The following is a 23,087-nucleotide window of genomic DNA, read 5'->3' as shown; positions in this document are numbered from 1 at the left end:
CACTGCTATCTGTCGGCTCACTGGAATCTTTTTCTTTTTGTGCATCTTTAACAAGGAACCTGTCCAATGACAGCCGCTTTGCCTCCTTTTCGATTTCACAGAAATGTGGACATTGCATTGTTGTTAAACAGATTAATCGCTCACACTGCTACGCCCTTATTCGGGTGGTGATTTTCAACTAAATTCTCACTATACGGGTGAGGCTCCCTGACTGAGACCGAGCATGGGAAACGATTACCCACAATCCCGCAGCGAGTGAGAGAGCGAAGAATCATCGGCTCAGTCGTGATCACGTGACACTCGACAGGCAAAGCGTATACATAATATTCATATTGCAAAACGTCGCTCGTTTCCATCCATCCATCCATCATCTTCCGCTTAATCCGGGGTCGGGTCGCGGGGGCAGCAGTCTCAGCAGGGAGGCCCAGACTTCCCTCTCCCCGGCCACTTCATCCAGCTCCTCTGAGGGGATCCCGAGGCATTCCCAGGCCAGCCGGGAGACATAGTCTCTCCAGCGTGTCCTGGGTCTTCCCCTGGGTCTCCTCCCAGTGGGACATGCCCGGAACACCTCACCAGGGAGGCGTCCAGGAGGCATCCTAATCAGATGCCCGAGCCACCTCATCTGGCTCCTCTCGATGCGGAGGAGCAGCGGCTCTACTCTGAGTCCCTCCCGAATGACTGAACTCCTCACCCTATCTCTAAGGGAGAGCCCAGCCACCCTGCGGAGGAGCAGCAGCTCTACTCTGAGTCCCTCCCAAATGACTGAGCTCCTCACCCTATCTCTAAGGGAGAGCCCAGCCACCCTGCGGAGGAGCAGCAGCTCTACTCTGAGTCCCTCCCGAATGACTGAACTCCTCACCCTATCTCTAAGGGAGAGCCCAGCCACCCTGCGGAGGAGCAGCAGCTCTACTCTGAGTCCCTCCCGAATGACAGAGCTCCTCACCCTCTCTTTAAGGGAGAGCCCAGCCACCCTGCGGAGGAAACTCATTTCGGCCGCTTGCACCCGCAATCTCGTTCTTTCGGTCACTACCCATAGCTCATCGTCGCTCGTTTATCAAATTATAATTTATGTTAACATCCTTGCTCATCTTGCAAAAAACTCGCAAACCAAGTTACTCGCAATCTAAGGTTTGACTGTATTTTTGTTTGGTTACTTATGGTTAAGGTTAGGGGTGGGTAGGAGGTAAGGTTGTCATGATTGGTATTAAGGTTTTGCCCATTGAAATTAATGGAAGGTCCCCATTTAGATAGGTACACCAACATATGTGTGTGTGTGTATGTGTATGTGTGTGTGTGGAGTTTGCATGTTCTCCCAAGGTGGCCTGGTTTTCCACCCACAACTCAAAGACATGATTTGTGTCTCCAAATTCCCCACTGTGTATGTGGACTGGCATGCTTTGTAGGCTGCACCCCTGCCTAACGCCCTGTGCTGTTTAAGATCAGTTCTGGGTCCCTCTGTGAACCTGCCCAGAATAAACTCCCCAAGATTGATGGAAGAAAGCGAGATTCAACTAGACATACCCTTCAATACCCTCAGATTTAACATACCAGCAGTATGTTGCTATCATGTTTCTATTATCAGAAAAACTTCTGGTGCAAGCAGTTGTACTCTGCCTCCCACTGTTGTACATGTTGCCGTAAATGTCTTGCTCACTAAAGCACTGCTGTGCAGTAGGCCTCGGAGTGCTGGGCAGGCCTCTCGCTGTCACGGGGAGAAATTAATTCCCCTGCATTAATACTGGGTGCGCAACAAAGTGAACAATGCTGAAAAGCATAGAGGGCAGCGCATGGTGTAACTTCTGCCCTGCCAAAAGCCTCCTGTCCCCCTGCTCACTGCTAGAGACTGATAAAAGAGTGACTGGATAGTCTCACTATTTCTGTAAACATAGCTGTCACTAAGAGATGTTTCTCAGAAACCACAGCTCTGGTCCCCCGTGTGTAATTAGCTGTTCGGCTGCAGTATGTGCAGCAAGTCTGGACGGCCGACGGTCTAAAACGTACTCGTGTCAAAGTCATGTGACATGCCATGTGACCTCTGATGTCGTTGCGAGAGCAGCATTCCCTTCAGAGAATGGACGACCGTCTGGGTGCGGGGCGGGGCCAATCTGCAGACCCCGCCCCCAGCCTGTCACTAAGCACCAGGCACATTTTTCACAGTCAACCGTCAGACAGTCTATTACTTAAGCAGTACTGGCTGAATTAGGCTGATGGTGAACTTAGAGCAGAGATGGCTGGTCCATAGAGGTAGAGGAGGTAGTAAATTACGAAACACTAACTTTAATTCATAATTACAATTTTATTGTCATATGAAAAGATATTCTCTCTCTTCTTTGGAAAAATTCACTATTGTAATAATCTAAAATTCATTATCATCTTGCCTCTTCAGTTGTCTTATAGCCACCAGCAAGCTGGACTGGACTTTTGGCTTATTGGGCATTTTCCAGTGGTCTGATAAAATTAATTGTGGGGGGATTATCCTCCACCCCCCGGCTTGGCAAAATCTACCGTAAGTCTCCGTGCTAAAATACAGTCTAATTCCTTTGCATGATAATGGCAGTGGACGCGCCTCAAATACTGGCAGGACGCCGGGGACTGGCATCTTACACCATGGGCGTAAATTACAGGGGGAATGGGGGGTTGTAGCCCCCCCCATAAATCAAAACCAGCTAATACAACCCCCCCCTCCCCATAATCATGTTTCTCCCGTAATGGGTGGAGACCTCAACCCTCCCAATGTTCCAGCTAAAGTTACGCCCTTGTCTCACACACATTAACCAGTTCTTTCACAGCGCTGATTTGCGTGTCTCTAGATCTGCCTGATATGGTCTGACCCCCTGGCTCGCAATCAACCTATAAGGCTTTCTGTAAATTTCATGCTTTTTGGGGAAAAAAAATTGTTTTACATCAGTTTAATCCCTCATCATGCCCAGTCACGGTGGAAACGCGTAATGCGGGGAACTTTGCCGCGAAGTCCGGGAAGTACCCCGTGTAAGACATAAGCTTCATGTTTTGCTGCTTTTGTTAGTCAGTCAGTATAACATATTTTACGCTGCACGTCACTGTTTTTTTTTTCTTCTCGGTAATTTTGTGTTCAAGTCAGTCCTGCAAAAATATGATTCATAGCATTTGTAAACCTTGCATCCACGTTTTACTGCTGAACTCAAATATACGAGACACAAGGCCTATGTTTTCCTTAAAAATAAGGTAAAAAATATTTACTTTTGATTAAACTAAAAACTTAAAAAACTTAAGGTGTAAACAAGGATTATATCACCAAACATTTTGTTCCCTGACTCTGCCAGGTATAGGTCCCACTAGAAATTACGCTCGTAAACTCCAGTTATTTGGCTATTGCTGTAGCTAACACCCAGGGCTTTTACTACATTAGGAACAAAATTAATTCATTCATAGGTTCCATTTGCAGTTCATTATTCTTCCCGAAACCACCATATCTGGTTACTATAGAAACAAAACAATAAAAGAGCAGCACTTTTTAAAGTGGCTATTTAATCTGACAAAGTCGGAAGGATTGAAGGAGGACAGCAGAATACACCAAGGCAGAAGTGCTTAGTCAGGACGTTTAGACACAATATACTACACACAAATGTTTTATAAACATAATGTTAAATGACGTAATTAAATAAATAGTTTTGCTCAATATTTAACGCATGGATATTTTAGTGCCGTGAGAAATAATTAGACGCCTGTTTAACCGCGAATAATAACATGACCACCCACTGCAATAGTTAACTGAATTAGCAAAATAAAGTGCAAATCCACTTCTGAGCGCTCCTCCGACAAGCGGAGGGTTTATACGCAGTTTAGAATGGGAATACAGTGGTTCCAATTATTCCAACGCGGATTTATGGATTATTTTGGATGGATGAGCACTAGCAGAACTGTACAGCCCCTCATTTGCAAGAGCCTGGTGGCAAATTCAAAGTCTTGTGCAGACTCGCCGGAGGACTCCGATGTGGCCAAACAGTGATTATCTCATTAAGATAACACGCCGCACCGAGCACGTCCAGCCCCGCTGGATCCGATTCGCGGCAGTTCTTCATTCACACAGAGATACCGACGCAAGAAAATTGCACGGTACGGATCCAACAGTGAATCCCCTGTATAATAGCACAAAACGAGAAAAAAATGTTATCCGTTGCCATGGGGTGTGGCACGACAGACAGATTTCTCTGGATCACGGCCAGCTATGATTCACCATGCCAATAGGAACTCTGAGAAATTCACTCCCAAAGGGTACGTTTGCCCTACCGCCGCGTTATTTTTTCCTTCGTTCTCAAACTCCAGCACTTACTCGAAGATGGAAGGATGAAAGTGTACAGATGAAGTATAACAATTAGTCTAACCAGCTAATAACAATAATAATAATAATAATAATAATAATAACGGAGACTTCATGGAATTGGAGTTTCTCCCACGTGTGCAGTTTAAAAGTTTTAAGGGCTATACTGTAGCTAGTGGAATGAGGAGGCGTGTCACCGGGGGTGTTTGTTTCAACCTAGACGTTGCCTGATTATTAAATATGCATACGCGTCATTTTTATTAAATGCACTTTCCATGTACAAAAAAGTCAGGTTTTTGTACCTGCAGGCTATCTTGCAGAGCAGAGCTGCTGTCGCGGCGCGCCCGTGCCGCTGTGATCATGTGCTAAAATATCACTGTAGAAATTCCCGCCCCGATTTGGCTGTCAGAGACTCCTGCAGCAGCTCCAGTACGCTCCTCATATCCACCCCGGGGGGCTGTCAGCGGGACGCAGGCGGTGAGGAGTGACGGCGCCACGCGTGGATCTCCGCCTGGAACCGGGAGCCGGGTACGTGCACCTATACCGGGCACTTCTAAAAACTCTCCCCGCCGCGTTGACATGTGAGCGGCGTCTTATATTCAGGGGAGTGGAGATATTTGTGCGTAGTCTACGCCGTGCAAAGAGAAAACACGTCATTTGTGCTCTTGTTGGTTTTGAAAACCATTAAAGGAGGAGGGAGGACAACTTAAAACGTGGACCGGGACCACGATGAGAAAGAGACGCGCTGACAGCGGCGAAACGACGTTTATAAGCCCACACCGAGATTAAGATCAGGGAGAGTCGCTGGATTCACGGTAAAAGGTGGATCAGGGGGGATCATCCCCGAAAAGTGGACAGTGACACTCCAGGAGCTGTTGTCTCCTTGAGATTTCGCGTTCTTGAGCGTAGGACTTAGCGGCCGGCCGTCTGCATTGGACTGGATCGCCGAGAACTAACTGCTGCAATTTTGTTACTTTCTAACTTCCGCGGACCCGCAGAAACCCATCCAGAAGGTAACGTACGCATTTACTCCGGCTGTCACAGACTTTAAAACGCAGATATGGCCGATGGAAATACTAATTTTAAGCCACTTTATTTTTATGCCTATATATTATGGTTGTTGATGCATTTCGACTTGACTTTTTTTGCCTGTGTTGCGTATACTCAAAATGTGCAATGAGCGTTCAAACGTGCAGCGTTTGATGAATGATCGTTAGTCATAGAAGAGCTGTTCGTATGAAAAGTGAGTTTAAGTTAAGCTACGGTCTGAATGCAATTACTTTGTGGATTGATTGGCGGATTTAGGTGCCCGCAGGTGTATCTACGAGATCGGGGCTCCAGGAAAAATTCCTTGCATCTTGCACCAAAGATTATAAAATGTATGCAGCCAGTCTGGCTTGGTCCGGTATTTAATATGACTGGTTCTCATTCATTAGTGGGCTTCCTCTGCGGGGTGAAGTCAGTGCCCCGTAGGTCAGAAAGGCGCCTCCAGCAGTTTAAACAGAACCAGAATCTTTGACGGGCTCTAAGAAGCGGCTTAATAACAGCCGTTTCCTCTGTAATTAACCAAAAATACAACTGGTTTCACAAAGGGACAGGCTACGTTTAGAGTTAAAATTTATAAAGCTGGGTAAAGTTCACGCGTAAATCCGTATTCGGCTCCTTTATTTACATTAAATTAAGTGAGTTTTTGTTGAAAATATCCGGGGGGTTCGCTAAACTATGTTGTTTTGTGTGTATGTCTGTGTGGGCTTGTGTAGATCATCCACTTTTTATTTGACTTCAGAAAAGAATCGGATCTATTCCTTTCACCAGCTACTGACTCAGCGGTACCTGTGGCCTGTACTACGAAGTGGGGTTACTGGCTTATCGGGTCTCCTGTACAAAGAGTGACCCAGTGTTCACCCTCAGCAGCAGACATGGGGATTCCCGTTTGACGGCAGGACAGGCTGCCCGCGGTGTGTGTGTGTGTGTGTGTGTGTGTGTGTGTGTGTATGGTTGTGCATCTAAAGGAACGGCAGCAATAAGATCCCCACCAACAACCTTCCCATCATGCATCTATTCCCGAGTCGGTTTCTGCTTGGATGGGTGTTAGCTTGGGTGGTGTGTGACTCTCTAGGTTTGTACTCTGTGATTAGTAGGTCGCTAGTTCATATCCTGTGGTCCTTAACCCCAATAGCTCCTGGGATTGGCTGACCTTTGTCAATCGGATATTGCCTTCGATACAGCTTCTGCTATACAAATGTAAATGTAAACGGTATGGTGGACCGACTTCTTGACCCTTAAGTCTGGGTGTGCCAGGCTTGCAGAAATGAACTGGTCGCGTGAAATTCGCTCATCGCTTGCAGACGAGGCATGGAATAGCTGATCTGGAAGTTCGTAACCGAGAAAGAGAGGGTGATGTAGCGTCCCAGAACACAAAGCTTCATCAATTCACACAACAGTTGTCTTTGCTGATAACAGCAAATCTGCTTCAGTGCTACATACTCAGACAATAGCAAATCAAATCAGCAAACAAGGATGGTCATTTATACAGTCAAGTCTTCTGTAGTCTAGTACAGCCCTGGATTTAGTTAAGCAAAACTCTAACCTTGTAATTATTGCAAGTGTTTGTATGAGTCCAGAGTCTATTTCTGGATTTACTACTCATATAATGTTCTTTGTTCATCATGAGAACTCTGCGAAAAGCAGCCTGTTCAGAGAAGCACGGCTGCTGAGGTAGCTCCCTGTCGCCTAGACGGCACACAGATAGCAGCTACACAGCACAGAATCCTCCATGGAATATTTAGCAGCCCCCTGTAGGTCTACCTGTGCTTTGTGTTGGGTCTAGACCAGCACACGGCAATCACTGACTTATGAAGAAATACCGTCAACTTTCTGAAATTATTTCTTGAAGATTCTGTGCAGGACTCCACCGCCGTGGGAGCCATGAATAGGTCTGCTGTGAGGCGCAGGTGGAAGAATCCAGTCAGAGTTCTCAGGCATTGTAGGGAAATGCCAGAGCGGTTTCCACTGAGAAGATGTCCGTGAAATGGACACAAACACCCCGCGGTTTTAACACCCTGAAATCCAGATGGTAGGTGAGGCCTTAGAAAAGGACATTTTGTTCACTTTGTTCCAGAGAATGTACTGGGTCAGTATACTTGGTCAGATACAAGTCAACGATTTCCATTCATCCATCTTCTAATAGAATGTTTCCCAACCCAGTGGTTGGAGACCCACCGTTGATCCATGTTTTTGCTCCCTCCGAGCTCCTTCCCAGAGAGTGGATCCCAGAGGACCAGATTGGGAAACGTTATTGTAACTGGTTATCATGGTCAAGGTCATAGGAGGTATGGAAACACCCTGTACAGGACGCCAGTCCATTTCAGGGCACGTACACGCGATCTGGCTATGGGAAATGACGCTGATAGGCTCAATATATGTCTTTGCACCCCAAGAAACCCCACATAATATGTGAAGAGCGTGCAAACACCATGCACACAGCTGAGGCAAGTTTCAAACCACCAAATTTTTTCCTATTGAAATAAATATCTCCTCAGCAGGAAGTGACACAATATTATATATCTCCTCCTATACTATAGCGATAATTACTGCTTTGGATATCCTCCCTAATAGCATGTAGAAATCTCCGGCATATGCGTTTGCCTTGTAATGACTTCATTGTCACCGGTGCCAAGTGCTAAAGTGAAGGCAGGTATTTTTAGGCGTCTTGATGGTTTAAAGGCTTTTCCATCGCCGTCTGCGGAGTGTTTTACGGTGTGTGTGTGTGAGGGATGCTGGCGGAGAACCACCGGGCTCCAGTCGAGCTTCAGACGGATGCTGCGGAGAGATCCCACGAGTCCATTCCCCACCCAGACCAGCACGCTCCCTCGCCTTCGGAGAAACTGCTGATTCAATGCAGGTCTCCACGGACGATCAGAGTTGTAAGCTGGGGACGTGTGCTCAGGCTGGCCAGTGCGGCTCGGGGGGAGCGGGGGGTGGGATGGGGCGCAGCATAAAGACGATGGACATTTTTTCTGTCGTGACGCGAATGAGCTACTCGGCCTTATTAGACGTCTTTTTGCAGAGTCGATCGTAGTTTTAGGAGAACTCCATTGTAAGCCAGCACAGAGGAAACGTCGTGGGGGAAGCAAACGAGAGCAGGGCGGTCACGGAGACGGACGGACAGCGGCACGCATCGACGCCATCGAGACAGGCTACTGGCAGGAGTTACACAAGTACGACGAAATTTAGTAGCAGCCTTAATGCGTAATAAATACACATATTAAATGCGTGCATGGATACATATTTCCATATGTGACGCAGCAGTCAAACATAAACACTTCTTCTACGTATTATTTTATATATTTCAAAAGTGTATGTATATATGCACACACACGCACACACACACGCGCATATGCATACACATAGTTTTAGTTCAAATATGTCTCCTAATGAATCACCTGAGTTGTTTGACTTTTGTTCAGTCTTACACCTTCATGACCCAATAAATGCCCAGACTGGAGCTCACTCCATAGAGGACGACCCCGACGAGAGGAGAGGTAGCTTGTTCTCGACACCGAGCGATTGATACGTTACAGGCCTACGGCATAAGTATTGTGGTATTTCAGTTGCCGGGCCACATGGACCAAATTGAAACCATTTCTTTACTTGGAATATCATGAAATAAGTTTTTCGCTAAATGGGAGACGAGTTTTGGCCAAAAATGTTCTTCTTTCTTTGCCAGGGAGGTATAATTAGGTAATTACTTTCTCGCCACACAAAGGGCTGCCTTTGTCTTGGTTACGGTGGCACCTGGTTTCTGTTTATATGCCACAGAATGAATGTCAATAATCAGGCGTCCCTGGCCGGCTGGGGGCGTGGGGGGGTCACGTCTGCCCCAGTGAGCGGAGTAGGTTCCCGTGCAGCCAGCACGTCAGGCCTTTGTAGCTGTTTCTTGCAATAAGGGGCTTGTTCTCATGTGCGACAGTAGCAGTTGTCTTCAATTCGGCTTATGACAGCAGGTATGAGTCTGCAGGGGGCCCGCAGACCCAGCTCACCTCTGTCTGCCCTTCTGTACTTGTCGTTGTGGCCTTTTTTGGCAGGGAATGGACCGGTCTCTTTGATTTGGAGCGGTTTTTCACTCTGTCCATGACTAAACACAGATGCCCTCCCATATAAACTCCGCTTGAGTGTTTCACGTTTTATTCTGGACATCCTACCCAAAAAAAGCCCTATAGACTAATAGAGCAGTGATGTTTTAATGAAAAACAACTGTAAGATTTATTCCCGTTAAAGGTTCTGTCTTTGCCTGACTGAAATAGCTATGAAATTGAGTTTTGTGTGCAGTGCATTGATTGGTTTCACGATTGACCGATACATTACCTGCTGGAAAGTAATGATCTTTGATGCATTAATAATGCAGAAGTTGGACCTGCCGAGATGAAGGTCTGAATGCAGGCCTCACTCTGCAGAGTTCTCTGTCTATGGCCTGAGTGAATCTGTGATTCAGGTTGCCTTCAGAGTTTGACCACATTGTGTGTGTGTGTGTGTGTGTGTGTGTGTGTTTCTGGAGGGCTTTCTCACCTGGTTAAGCTACCAACAGTCGTCTCTGAATATAGTGGTAATTTAAGTGCCTGGATATTCTCACGAGTCCACTTGGCAAAGGCCGATGTGAGAAAGGTCCTTGCTTTGAATACGGCTCTTCAATTAAGGAAGAAACTTTGAGGTTAAGTAGCAATGGTAACACTTTGATGGATGGGCGAGGCTTTGAGTCGGGCCCAGACTGCCATCATCTGCTGGACCTCAATGGCAAATCGGTGGCGTTTCCCAAGCAACTTGTTTCCCAGTCACTTTGTGGTCCCTGAAATTAATCACGCTGTTTTATCTGGGCAGCATTTGTACCAATATTACACGGTTTGTTTTGACACAAGGTCACAACTTCTCGGGGGGGGGGGGGGGGGGGGGAAGTGTAAACCCTGTGTGTGATTTTTATTTATTTTTTTTCCCCCCTTTTGGAACAGTGAACATCTCAGAACGTGTTGGGAATCTCTCCTCACGGTGCCTCATGGCATGGTTTTTGGGGGACCTGGCGTTGCCATAGAAACCATTCTTTGCCTCCAACTTTGTGTTGCGCTCAATAATTAGAATTTCTCCCCAAACATGAATGTTAGCGATACAGGCTCATCTTCGGCTGTGCTTCTGTAGGGTGTCAAACGACTTGACATAGCGAGGCCTCCTGGAAGCCTCCTGCGTACTGGGAGCCCTGTCCCGCGTCTTAATTCGGCCGCTCTGCTGGGCACGCGCAAACTGGTGGTGGTCCATAGACGTGATACTGGGAGTTTTTACACATTTGAGGGTTTTCCTGAGTTTTACTGGAGAGGAACCATCACCTGTGCTTTTAGCTGGGAAACCCCTCTGAATCAGCCATTGGTTCATGTTCCTCCTCTGGTTCATATTGATTGGTTGACCGTGCTTCCGTGAGGTGGTTTTTGCAGTTACATTTGTCCAAATATCTCAGCTCCCCATTGGTCAGAAAGACACCCTGGATGTTTTCTTAGTTGCTTTGCTGGTAAGGTGCTGACTCCTGTGACCTGTTGCTGAGCTGCTAGTGCACCTGTTGTATCTACGTTTCCTGTACTAGGGTGCGTGACCATGATTGGCGTCAGATGAGTTCAGTCTAATGAGCTTCTTTTGTTATGGTTGGTGGATGCTATGAAAGAAGTGAACAAGTACCACAGGCCAGCCTTTCTGAAACTATGGGCGATGGACCGGTGCCGGTCCGTGAGAGGGTTCCTGCCGGTCCGTGAGAGGGTTCCTGCTGGTTAGCGGAGCCTCGCTTCTGCACCAATCAAAATTCAGTCAGATCAGGTCAGGTATAATAATAATAATAATAATAATAGAAATACTATCTATGTATAGTAATAATATCCACCCATCCATCCATCCATCTTTCTATCTGGATACGTATCCGAGGGGGGCGGGAGGATGGGGACGGTCGTTTATGCAGGGCCCTGCAGCCCCAAAACCTGACATGACTGGTCCCCAAGACAAATAAATTTGAGAAACGCTGCCATATGCTGCCTGGTTCTTGCTCAGTGGGTTAGGATGTGCCCGTATCCGGAAGGTCATTGGTTCTAATCCCGTGGCTCACAGGCTTGGTAAATCACCAACAGGCCCTTGAGCAAATGCTTTAATCCCAACTGCTAGCCGACCCTGCCCTCTGACCCCGTATTTCACCTGTAGATACCTGCGTGTCTGCATCTGGAAGAGGGGAGCGGGGTGGGGTCTGTGATAACCAAAGAATTCCTATGTGTCTGTACTCGTAGTTGTACAAGTGGAAAATGAATCACTCAGTTCATTTAATGGCAGACATGCACACTCTGACCAGCAGCATCGGCCCACGGATAGGAAACTTGTAAAGCGGACAGCAGCTCCCCGTAGACGGTGGCTCCGTGGCCCTGGAGGCTGTGAAGCGATGGAAGGTTATACTCGACTCTTGTAAACAATCAGCAATGAACAAAGCTGGTTCTGTTCCTTTCCTGGTGCCTGTAAGGTTCATGCGAGCAGTTCCAGTGAGGCACAGTGTTTCCGTACCGCTCAGATGTTGGACCATGCCCATGTTTCTTCAATTTTTGATGGATGTTTTAATTCCCTCTGAATCGACACCTGATTTTTATGGGATCTGTGTGGATGAGGTGGATGGGAAAACCATGAAAGTTACTTCCAGTGTGAACGGTGTTTTGATTTGCTCTGCATGGGGACCGTGTCACGTGTCGCCTGTCACCAAGAATGGCTCCACTTCTAGATCTTTGTTGCTGCGGCTGTCGCCTTGACAACGGGCACAATGGGCACACGCCCTCTTATCGTATTTGGGTCGGTCCGGGCGCCGTGCTGAATCACGTTCGTCCTGGCAAGGAGCCGGGGAGGACAGCTGCGGGTGGACTGTGGGTGGGTGGTCTCCTGCACAACCCCCCCACCACCCCATAGCTAGAAAAATCCGGAACAATAGATTCCCTCTTAGCAGGAGTTGGAGACGGGGAAGTAGCAGGAGAAGTTTTTCCTCTTTGCGTGTAGTGGATTCGATAGCTCACCCTGGGGGTATTTGGGGGAGGGGGGGGGGCAGTCTCACGGAATGGGCACCCTTTGTCGCCGTTTCGGGGAGCTCTGATTGGCCATTCCTGGAGAATGTCACTGGTTCACGTCCACAGTGACGGAATGCAGTGGAGCGGGTGAATGGACCTCCAGAGCGGCAGGTTGCGACCTACCCCCCACCCCCACCCGGCTGTGAATACTGGACCCTTTTGTCCAGTGCAGGGAGGCACAGGGACTGAGCACATTCTCGCAGTGCCAGGCCCCGTGCCAAGCTATCCGGGTAACAATAACAGGAGGGAGGGCCAAGGCAGAACAAACACTCTATACCGTTTGGGGTAAAATGTTTCTTTTCTCTCTTGCCGCCATTCAGTTCATGGATTTGGGAAACACCTCACTGGGCTGCTCTGGGAGAGGGAGGCTTGTTTTTTCCCTCCAGTCTCTTCCTTTCAAACAGTTATTCAATGAGGGTAAAACGTTTTTTTTTTTTTTCTGGAGTCTATGGGCTCAAATTCTGAAAATGAAACCTGGGAGTTGAAGAGCGTTTGAGCTCCGGGAAGCTGGCGTAAGAGCAAGAGATGCAAGTTTGCAACTGAAGGAAACGAGTTTTGTTTTTGTTTTTTTTGTTTGTTTTTGTCTTGTTTGTTTTTATTTACTTATTTTTTTTTTATATGAGGGGCCATGTGGCCACTGAGCACGTGGAGTGATGCCTCCTCCTGAAATATCTTCTTTGTTGTTTTTTTTTATTTCCTTCTTTGCTTAGACAAAAAACAAAGGAGACTCGTTTGCTGGTGAACTCTTTAACATGCTTTGGAATATGGGCAGGGCTAACCCCCTGCCCTGCTCTCCCCCCCCCCCCCCCATTTCCGACAGTCTCCAAGCTCAGTGTGAGACTGATATGTGAAAGTCCTGTTGTTTGGACATACTCATTGCTCTGGGTGGGGGGAGGAGGGGTGTGGGAGAGTTGGATCTTACCAATGGGAAAATATGCATCTTTCTCTTCCATGTCAACCTTAACAGCCTCTCCCTTTGGCAGAGAGGACATTGCAAAGCTTGCCGGTGTTTCCTGCAGCAAAAGGCAGGCCCTCTATGCATAATTCCCAGTCCAGGCACAAAATTGCTTCAGCCGGCCCCCCATGATGCACAACCCCTCCCACATAGGCCTCCCTTGGTCCTGGGACTGGGACAGCATCCCCGGTTGTCCCCCCAGGACAGTGAGCCTGGAAAAGGGCTTTCATTAAGGTCCAGATTATGGTTCGGCCTTAAGCTTGGGTGTGAGTTTAAAGGTACCTGTCCACTGGTACTTGGGTCAGCAGGAGAACCCGTTTGCCAGCCTGGTGAAGAGACCGTGGCTCCAGCAACAGACCACACAAGAGCTCCCTGATTACCTCCTGCGCCATCGACATCCTTTGGGTTGAAGAAGGGATGGATTTAACGGTGTGGGGTCCTTGCATCTGTGTGAATCGTCATCCACGGGAGGTGATGGGTAAAGCAGCGGTACTCCGTGTGTCAGCATGGTCGGGTTCTTTGGTGAACCATGGTAATCTAACGCCTCCACTGAAGCTTCAGAAGCTGCCTTTGCGGACACCACAAGTGGACAGTCTCTCCGGGTTATGATCATTTTTCATATTCCAGCCTTCTTTGCCGTCGGGATGATTTACGTCCGGGGTTCTGGATTTACGTCGAAATTATTTTGGCCGTCTGGAATGGAGAGTGAAGAATTGTGGCCAATGTAGAATTTAAAGTCACTCGGGGCAAAACCTCTGCTTCTTAATGAAGCGAGTCTCCATTTCCCGTTGTTTCTTGCTGGTGATGGTGATTTAGGACGTGGTGAGGAACCTCCGCCGTGAATCGTTCCACTGGTTTTCCTGCCTTCAGTCTTATGATATGAAAATGTTTTATAGTTTTATACTTGCTATCTGATAGCAGAGCAACAGCCTGGTTATCCCCCCACCCCCCCAAAAAAAAAAAAAAAAATGTACCCGGACCTGTCATTGTTGTTATTGATTGTATAATCGTTGAGCGTTTGGAGAGAGATGCAAATTAATCCCCCCCCCCCCAGCCCACCCTGCATGTGAAAAGTACGTGTGAGCCCCGGCAGTGGGCAGCCCCACTATTGAGTTCTGTGGCTGTAATCCCGTCTGAGGAAAGGGACATTGCTACAATACACGCATGACTCATTGTAAAACATATATGCGAGCATGCAAGTCAACCCTTTCGACTAACCCTTCCTGCTGGATTCGTTTGCGGTGTCATCGCCTCATAGCAGTGGCTGTGCGCGAACCAAGCGCTTCATTAATGCCCACTGTTAGTGGGCTTGTAATCTAATAACCAGCAATAACGCATAATGGATAGCTACACTAAAATAATCAATGGCTTCACTCTCCAGCATTTGGCGTATAGCCTGCAAGTTAGAGGTCTTTCTGCCCACGCTCAGAGCGCCTTAATTTCACCCCCCCCCCCCAACCTCTGCAAAGCTATGGTGAATTTTCAAATTGACAGATATTAAGGTTGACATCATTGAGTTGTCATTTGGGGTGACATGGCGGCTCGTGGCATCGTTCCCTCAACCCTTTTTCTTCTTTGCTTCTGGGGTTTGCGTGCTCTCCACCAGGTCCTCCTCCTCCTCTCACCCCACAGCCAAAAGCTCATTAGCGACTTGAAATCGCATGCGTGTTGCGAAGTACTGACAACTCAACCGGCATCTAACCCAGCGCTCCGCTGCTTAGGATGGGGCCCAGCGTCCCCAGTCGTGACCGGGATGATCAGCTGATGGATGGGTGATTGTTGTATAAGGCTGGTTTGGTTTGTTTATATCCTTTGGAGGGACTGGGCCTACGGAAGCGTCAGCACGGCCATGCAGGAGGCCGGATGATTAGACGATGCATAAATGCACCAACGTCGGACGCGCTACTGCGACACGGGTTGAGAAAGAAGACATCGGCGTCACCGTCTGGAAAACACCCCGTTTTAATAAGCGTTGTATCCTGGGCGGGGAGTTTGGCTCCGCAGATACGGGGAAGTTGAAACATGTCTGCTTAATCCCATCTGGGCCTACATGTGAGCCGCCATTTTACAGACGTCCCATTTTGCGTAACCTAGACTGAGGATGTGGACCTTTAGAGGGATGTGTACCGATACTCCCCCCTTCATGGTCCGTTTGTGTGTAACCCCCCCCCCCACCACCCCACCGTCTCTGATACCCCTTATTCTTTTTTATCATTATTGTTTTCCAACCCGGCCGCCCTACGAAAAACAGGATGCCGTGTTTCCTCCAGGAGCGAAGCGGCGCTTTGGCTGTTTCCATGACGACGAACACGCTCACAGCTGGATCGCGGTACAGGCTGGAGGCAAAGAGTTGCGTCGAGCATCTTTAGCTACGCGGCCGAGCGGAATTCTCAACTTAGGGGTTAGCTCTTCTGCTCTTCTCCAGCCCCTCCTCTCTCTCTCTCTCTCTCTCTCTCTCTCTCTCTCTCTCTCCCTCTCTCACGGTTTCTCTCACTTTCTTGTGCGACGTATCCAGAGAAACATGCTGGCCCTCAGTGTCACAGACTCATTGGCGTGTTATACAGCTTGTCGAGGGGAAAGAATAATCACCAGGGCAGGTAAGGATTCCAAACTTTCGGACTTTGCGCGGAGCCGTTTCTTCTTGGTGCCGTAGCTTAATGGTGGGCTGGCAGTAGAGGGAGATGAACCAAAGGAGCAAGTTTGTCTCCAAGTCTTCTCCAGCTTTGCAGACCTCTGTAGTGTCCTTGAAACGGTTGTATTTGGGTTCGCTACATACGAGGGAAGAGGTTGGCTTGTATCGTCTGCTCTACCCTTAACTTCTAATGACTTCTTAAATCTATGGCCAAAACGTGTAATTTGCGGATCTTTTGTCGCGTAAATAATTGTCATGTAGACTTGAAGAATGAAAATCGGTAAACGACAAGTGACAGGGCTGTTTGCATGTGGGCCCCCGGTCCCTGGAGCCACCCCCAGCAGGGCTGAATAGGGACTCTGTCCTCAGAGTCCTTCGAAAGCTCTGGCCTCTCGACCTTTGCAAGGACAGAGAGCTCTTCTACAGATGTCCATGAATGAAGCCTCCTGTAGGACCAGCTGCAGTCGTCCTGTTAATGCTGTTCTCACACTGTGTCTCAGGGAATTCTCAAACAGAATGCCGAAGTGCGTCGACAACATGAAGGGGAATGGGAAATCAGCCACTCTGGAACATGTGAAAGATCTATACCGTCTGCCGACGTTGAGGCATAAACTTTTCAAACAGTTTTTTCTTCCCCAATGTAAATAATGAAAATAGCAGTCAGTCATGACTTGTTCTACCAGCGAGGCCATTTGAGGTGCTTTATGTTGATAGACGTAGCCTCCGATATTAAACTCTGAGGGGGGTGAGAGCCTAAATTCCACAGTGACGCCCTCGTCTCCTGCATCCTGCCGCGGCAACACCTGGCTGAAAATGGCGGCACCTGTCAGCGGGAATGCTGGGAAGTTTGCCGACGCAGGATACTGTGCCAGGGCCCTGCTTGGGGGTGTGGTCGAGTGGAAAAATTAGGTCTGTGCCTTTACTATTCAGCCTGGAGAGGCTTGGAAAAATACACTGATTGTTCACGTAAACACTGTTTCGTACTTCGTACAGTTCCCCATTGTTCGCCTTTGCTGAGGTCTCCTGGTAGCTTCTGGCTAATAGTTGGTAGCACCTATTCTGTGTGCTGATGAAGTTACGCTGATTGATCTGTGAGATTAATTGCGCCATATTTGGAATTTCATAATTTGTAGGTAATCCCATTATTTATGTCTATGTATTTCAAGGTTTACCTTCTCGGGCTTTATTATTTAACTTAAAAAAAATAATAATTGTAAGCTTTTAACCTAGGCATCACTGTAAATACGCCGTAGCTGATTACATGGCGTGAAAATTCCTTCAAGTAATTCAGAGGTTGAATTGAATTGAATTGCCATCTGTAGGTTTTTGGATTTCTGATAGAAGTGGGATGTTCTCTGTGCAGAAATGGGTTAGTGCATTTAAGAGTGGTTGGCAGTTTCTACACTATGGTCTGCCGCCGTGTGCTAATTGTTATATTAATTTCATCGTAGCTGCTGTTGCAGTGGTTATACAACTGTTTCGCTCAGCCAGCGCAGTCTCAGTCGGCCCCTGTGAGATGTGTGTTTTCATGCGTGGTTTTTAATTGTGGCCTCCCAGCAAGGGCACCGTGAACGTGCACATGATGCATGGTTGGTAGTTTGCGCATGTCCCGGGCGCCTGGGCAGCACGCAGCGTTCCCCTCCAGTGCTGGATGACGCCTGCATCTTCTGATGCGAGGAAGATGTCGACTTCTCAGAGGCGAGCTCAGCCGGGCGATTGCGTCAGTGTGCGCCTGGCCCTTTAAGGGAATCACCTTTGGCTTAATCAGCAGGGACTCGTAAAAATGTGCTAATGAGGCTGAAGAGTTTTTATTTTTATTTTTTTATTATTGGGTGGGGTGGGATTCGGGGGTCCACCCTAGATGAGATCACTCATAGTTGCTTTGTGGGGGATTTTTTTTTTTTTCTTCTCCAGTATGTTTTCTCTCTTCCTCTGTTGATAAACAAAGCCTAGGAGGGGTGTCCCAGCAAAAAACCTTTCATATATCAGATCTGGCACGAGATCAAGGTGAAATTGCGACGCCGACGGTTATTTTAATCACTTTTCCATGTTTTCGTACGAGGCGCGTACCCCGTGTGGGAACTGTGGGAGATTTTTTTTCCAGTGACACTATCCTAGCAGAATTTTCTCCTCGGTGCCTCTAGACACCATCCCTGCTGAATTTTGGGAATTTGGAATATGCCGCATCCGGAGCTATATTTATCAACCCTGAGTGCGTCGTAATGTCATTCCGAGCTGCATGACACACTTCTCGGTAAAATGACTGTGACTGACTGTGACTGTGACTGTGACATGCCACCGGTACAGAGTGACAAAAGGGTGACGAAACAGCTGTTTGCGGCCTGTCAGTACCTCCTTACATCTGCCCGTTGGAAAACGGCAGGAACTGTAGCTTTAGGCTGAATGTTCACAGCAGTCTATGCAGGCCCGTGCAGGCCGGGGTGGGGCTCCCTCTACAGAGCCATCGCCTTTTATATTCTTTATTTATATCTCATTTGTATTTGAGTAACATACCTTAATGGTTCCTGCAGGCCCCACTTTGAGGAACGTGGGTTAGTAGGTCTCTCTGAGGCATTTTGAGCTGTATTGAGGAAAAAAAAAATCGGAGAGTTCAGCCTTTTTTTTTTTTTGGCATGACTGAAATCTACAGGCTGCCCCTGTCCCGACCCCGCGAAGGCAAAGGAGCATGATTCCCCTCCAATGAAAATGGCATTAAATAAATAAGTCGCAGGTACTTTTTGACAGCGAGGGTCATGCCTGTGTCATGCCGAGGGGTTTAATGTATTTAAAATGTCAGACGACGTGAGGGATTCTACTCGCAGTGCTGTTGCTTATTGCATTATTAGAGCTCGGGGAGTCTTAGCAGTAGAATATCAAGTTCTGTTCCGTCCCAACGGCCCAGAGCGTGTGTCCAGCCTCATCCTGCGGTCCAAGCCTTTCCCTTGTCCTGGTACCGAAACGGCGGCCTTTATAGTTAAGGATTTGTAAATAGAATTGTGCCCCCCCCCCCCTCCCCAACGACCTGGACGGCAGCATCATCCTTTTTGCCCAAGTGCCCAGACACGTTTTCCTGAATTGTTCCCGAATCATAATTTAAAATGTATATAATTTATCTATATCCAAATTCGTTTTTAACCAGATGTGTCTAAAAGCTGCCTCCCTCACTATGTCCACATTTAAAGTTGTACCACAGATTTCTGGCTGTAGAAGACAAACGGCGAGCAGTCGGCCTGCGTGAGTGTCGTTCACGTCTACGACTGTCTGTACGGCACCATAATCCGGAATAATCCTCAAGACACCCTTCAGATTTGATACTGAGGTGGTACATCAATGACTGTTCTGCAGTATGGTAGCACACACACGCACATAGAGGTTTGTAATTATATCTTTGTGGGGACCCTCCTTTCATTTCTATGTGGAAAATTCTAATCCCAACATTAAGACCTTAATCCCTACCCAGCCCTAACCTTAACCATAAGTAACCAAGCGAAATACAATACTTTTGGTATTTTTGCTTTTTTGATTGCATTCACGGCCTAATGTCCTAATGTCCCCCACAACGTAATAAAACCCCGTTTTTTGATCTTGTGGGGACCATTTTTCAGGTCCCCACAAAGATAAAAAAACGTGGTTTTATTACGTTGTGGGGGACATTAGGTCCCCACAATGTAATATAAACCTAATCAGCTCACACACATACACACACACACGACTGGCTCCATGCCCCATTCACCTGTGAAGACCTCCCCCCCTCAGCCCTAAAACCCAACCCAAGAGTTGCCTGTTTACAGAACGTTAAAGCCCTTGACAAATAGCGTCACTGCGGCGAAAGCTAAACTGTGTGCTTGCAATTACAGTCTAGACGCCGGTGTGTGGGTGTCATGATGCACTGCGGTTTGCCCGGGGGGGGTGGGGGGGGGGGGTCGTCACTAAATGCGGTGTCCTGCCACGCCACACAGCTACGTTTTACTGGTCTCATTTGCCCATCGTCATGTGACTGGGGTGCCTCCAGGTGCTCTGTATGGGGGTGGGCATCCTGAGATTTTCTGCTGTCCTGTCCAGCTTCAGGCCCACCCCATGTGATCCCGAGATATGCTCTGGATCGTAGCGACCCTGTTTGAATAAGCAGTGTTTGGAGATGAAAGAGTTGCAGCTCTGAGCTGACCCACAGTGGCTGGAGCCCGTCTTCATGTGGGGAACCGTTTCCCAGAAGGCCGTCTGCTTCAGGGGAAGTTATTTTTCAGCTTTCGCACGTCGGCAGACCGAGTGCGTCTTCACCAGGTCACTGCACAGTGCTGTAGCTTGTTGGCCTTTTCTCAGGAGGAAAATTAGCGAAGATGTCGTTTGTCCAAGGGCGGTGATCCATCAGGAAGGCCCCCCTAACGCGCGCACCCTTCATCCTGCTCCCCGTAATGGCCGCTCCTGTTATCGTTGGCACCTTCCCTCTTTCGGGCACTTTGGTGACGTACCCGGTTTGACGCGTAGCAGTGAGCCAACAAGGAGCGTGTGAAGGCCTCCAAAGTTCTCTCTTCTTTCGTCCGCTCGTCGTCCTCCTCTCTCTTTCTTTTCTTTCTGAAATTGGCTTGAGGAGCAAAAGTACGAAGTCGTGCTGGAAACTTCACCTCATTGCGCAGGTTTCCGCCAAAACGCACAGCTGCTTCTTTCCTTTTTTTTCCTTCCCCAAGTCGTGCCCCTTTCTGTTGACGGTTCTGTGCTGCATTGCAGTTCTTTCTACTGCTTTTTGTAAATTCCGAGTCGATGCCTGGGGCCCACTTCAAAGCTGCCCTTTCGCCCCTGAATAGATGCTCCTTTTCTCATTTACAGATTTCTCACCAGCACATCTCTTAAAACAGCTGCACTGAGGCATCTGTTACCGCATAATGAGGTCGTTTGTGGTTGTTTTGTAATTGTTTTATTTGCCTTGCAGATACTTCCTTGGTAATGAACCTGCATAATTTTCTTTAGGAAGCGTCCAATCAGTAGTAGGTGACCATGTGACCCGGTCAACTGAAACCATGTGACCCAATTGATTGAAACCATGTGAGCTGGTTGGTGGACCGTTCCCTCAACCCCGGTCTACCTGGATTTAAGGGGCCGGCACGTAGAGAGCAGCCCATTCTGGAAATTCGCTTGCTGTTTTTGGACAGGGACGTGGACCGTCTGAGCTGGCGGGGGACAGTCTCCCAGGCGTGTCCCGCCCCCGGACCGCCGGACAGCTGAGTGGCGCATGCAGGGGGTTGCTGTGCCTCCTGGTTTGCCCCATCGCAAGTGTAAACACAAACTAAGAATAGATTATAAACACGGTGTCTTTCGTAAACCTGGAGGTTGCTGCTGTTGGGCTGCTAAAATAAGCCCTGGTGTCAGGCAGCCCCTGGTGTCAGGCAGCCCCTGCTGCCAAGTCCGTGCAGTTAGCTGGCAGGCGCCTTGCATCGGGCTCCAAAGATGCCCCGTTAGTGACCCGCCTGTCGCCCAAGCCCAGATTTTCTCATGCATGGCTCGGAGCTTAGACACACAAGGAAACGCATCTTCTATTTTCCGGGTCAGCACCTCCTCCCCCCTCCCCCCCCCCACACACACCCTCTTAAATCAATCAAACAACGGATCGATGTCACTTAAACCCAAGACGTTGACATCGTGTTCTGTACCCACTCACGTTGGCAATAAAAAATACCTTCTTTATAGCTAACAGCCTTTTAAAATAGAACACCTCCTTTGAATGGCATCCCCTCAAACCTCCTATGCAGTCCCCCCACCACTCTTAAGCATCACTCTGTAGTTCTATTAACCCCCCTTTTTAGGTGCAACTATATAGTGGCAACTTGGAGCCCTTTTCTCCCCAGAACCAAATTTGAGGGTTGACAGGTTGTGTATTCGGAGATGCCTCTCTGCACACTGCTGTTGTGCTAAGCTGTTATTTTTTGATGCTTGTGGCCATCTTGTTATTTTTAATGAGTCTAGCCATTCTCCTCTGACCACTCTCATTAACACGGAGTTTCTGGACACAGAACCGCCTCCCATCTAGATCTTTTCTGCCGGCTGTGCCGTCCTATGTAAACCCCAGACATCTCGCCGCGTCGAGACCGTAGGAAGGCGGCTGTTTCTGATAAACTGGGGCTGTCATGTCTGGCCTCGACATTCACACCGCATTTAAGATCGCTTAGATCATGAGGCTTAGCCCTTCTGATGCTTAGCTGCACAGTAAGTGAGCCTCTTCACCCGGTCTGAGTGCTGTATGTATTCCACTGCCGCCCACGTGATTGGCTGTCGGCGGGAGCAGACCGTCTGCGTTAACGAGCAGGTGTGCCTAATAAAATGGCCGCCGAGTGCATGTTCTTGGCACAGTCCCGCAGTGTCAGATCTCATTATAAAAATCGCCGATACGTAACACCGTCTCCACCCCCAAGCTGCTCTGTCCCAGCGCCCAGATGCGTACCTCTGTTGTTTAACTTCGGCTTAGAGTTACACTTCTCATAGCCGGGCACTCGACGGGCGGTGGGACTGCATGGAGTTGGGGGGGGGCTTCCTGTGCTGCATTTTTTGATGACTGTGAAGTGGATTCAAGGACATCTGTCCTTATTATCTGCCTTAAGGTGTCGGCCAAGATAAGACCACAGCTTCTCCCCCCGACCCCCCCCCAGGACACGTCTGGCATCACAAGGATGGAGTTTTCTTGTGATAATCCTGTGGTCCAGGCAATTTAAGAGTGGGGGGCCTGGAGGGTCTTTTGCGGTTCTAGCGCGGACAACCCCCTAAACACACACCATACTCCCGCAACATTAGTATGGACATGTTCCTACCATCCACACCCAAATCTACGGCCCTTGACTGGCTCCTACCTCCATGATGAAAACATGGATCTTCAGTGCGGCTGCCCAGTTCCTGCTCTGGGTTTCTCCGTTCCAGCTGGCCAGGCCCACCACTCCTACAGACGCAGCGTGGCTGAGCCGCGCGGGAAGTTTCCTGCGGATGAAGCCTGAATCCTGAAACTCTCAATGAAATTCCTGTCCGCTTGGGTGCCTTTTTCCTCCACTTCTCAGTCCCGTGGTTCAAGGCAAGGGGAACACCGTGGATGGA

The 23,087-nt window shown here is 48.4% G+C and overlaps 1 protein-coding gene across 1 annotated transcript in view; it reads left to right on the top strand.

Moving 5' to 3' along the window:
* The first annotated feature begins 4,687 nt into the window (after positions 1 to 4,687).
* The window catches only part of ppp2r3a (protein phosphatase 2, regulatory subunit B'', alpha), a 58,471-nt gene continuing 40,071 nt past the window's right edge, over positions 4,688 to 23,087 (top strand). The window contains 1 exon segment of the mRNA XM_048989276.1: positions 4,688 to 4,828. The gene's annotated coding sequence lies outside the window, so the exon portion shown is untranslated.

This window comes from Brienomyrus brachyistius, chromosome 21 (assembly GCF_023856365.1).
Source record: "Brienomyrus brachyistius isolate T26 chromosome 21, BBRACH_0.4, whole genome shotgun sequence".
NCBI classification, from domain to species: Eukaryota; Metazoa; Chordata; class Actinopteri; order Osteoglossiformes; family Mormyridae; genus Brienomyrus; species Brienomyrus brachyistius.
This window is presented reverse-complemented; position numbering and strand designations above follow the sequence as displayed.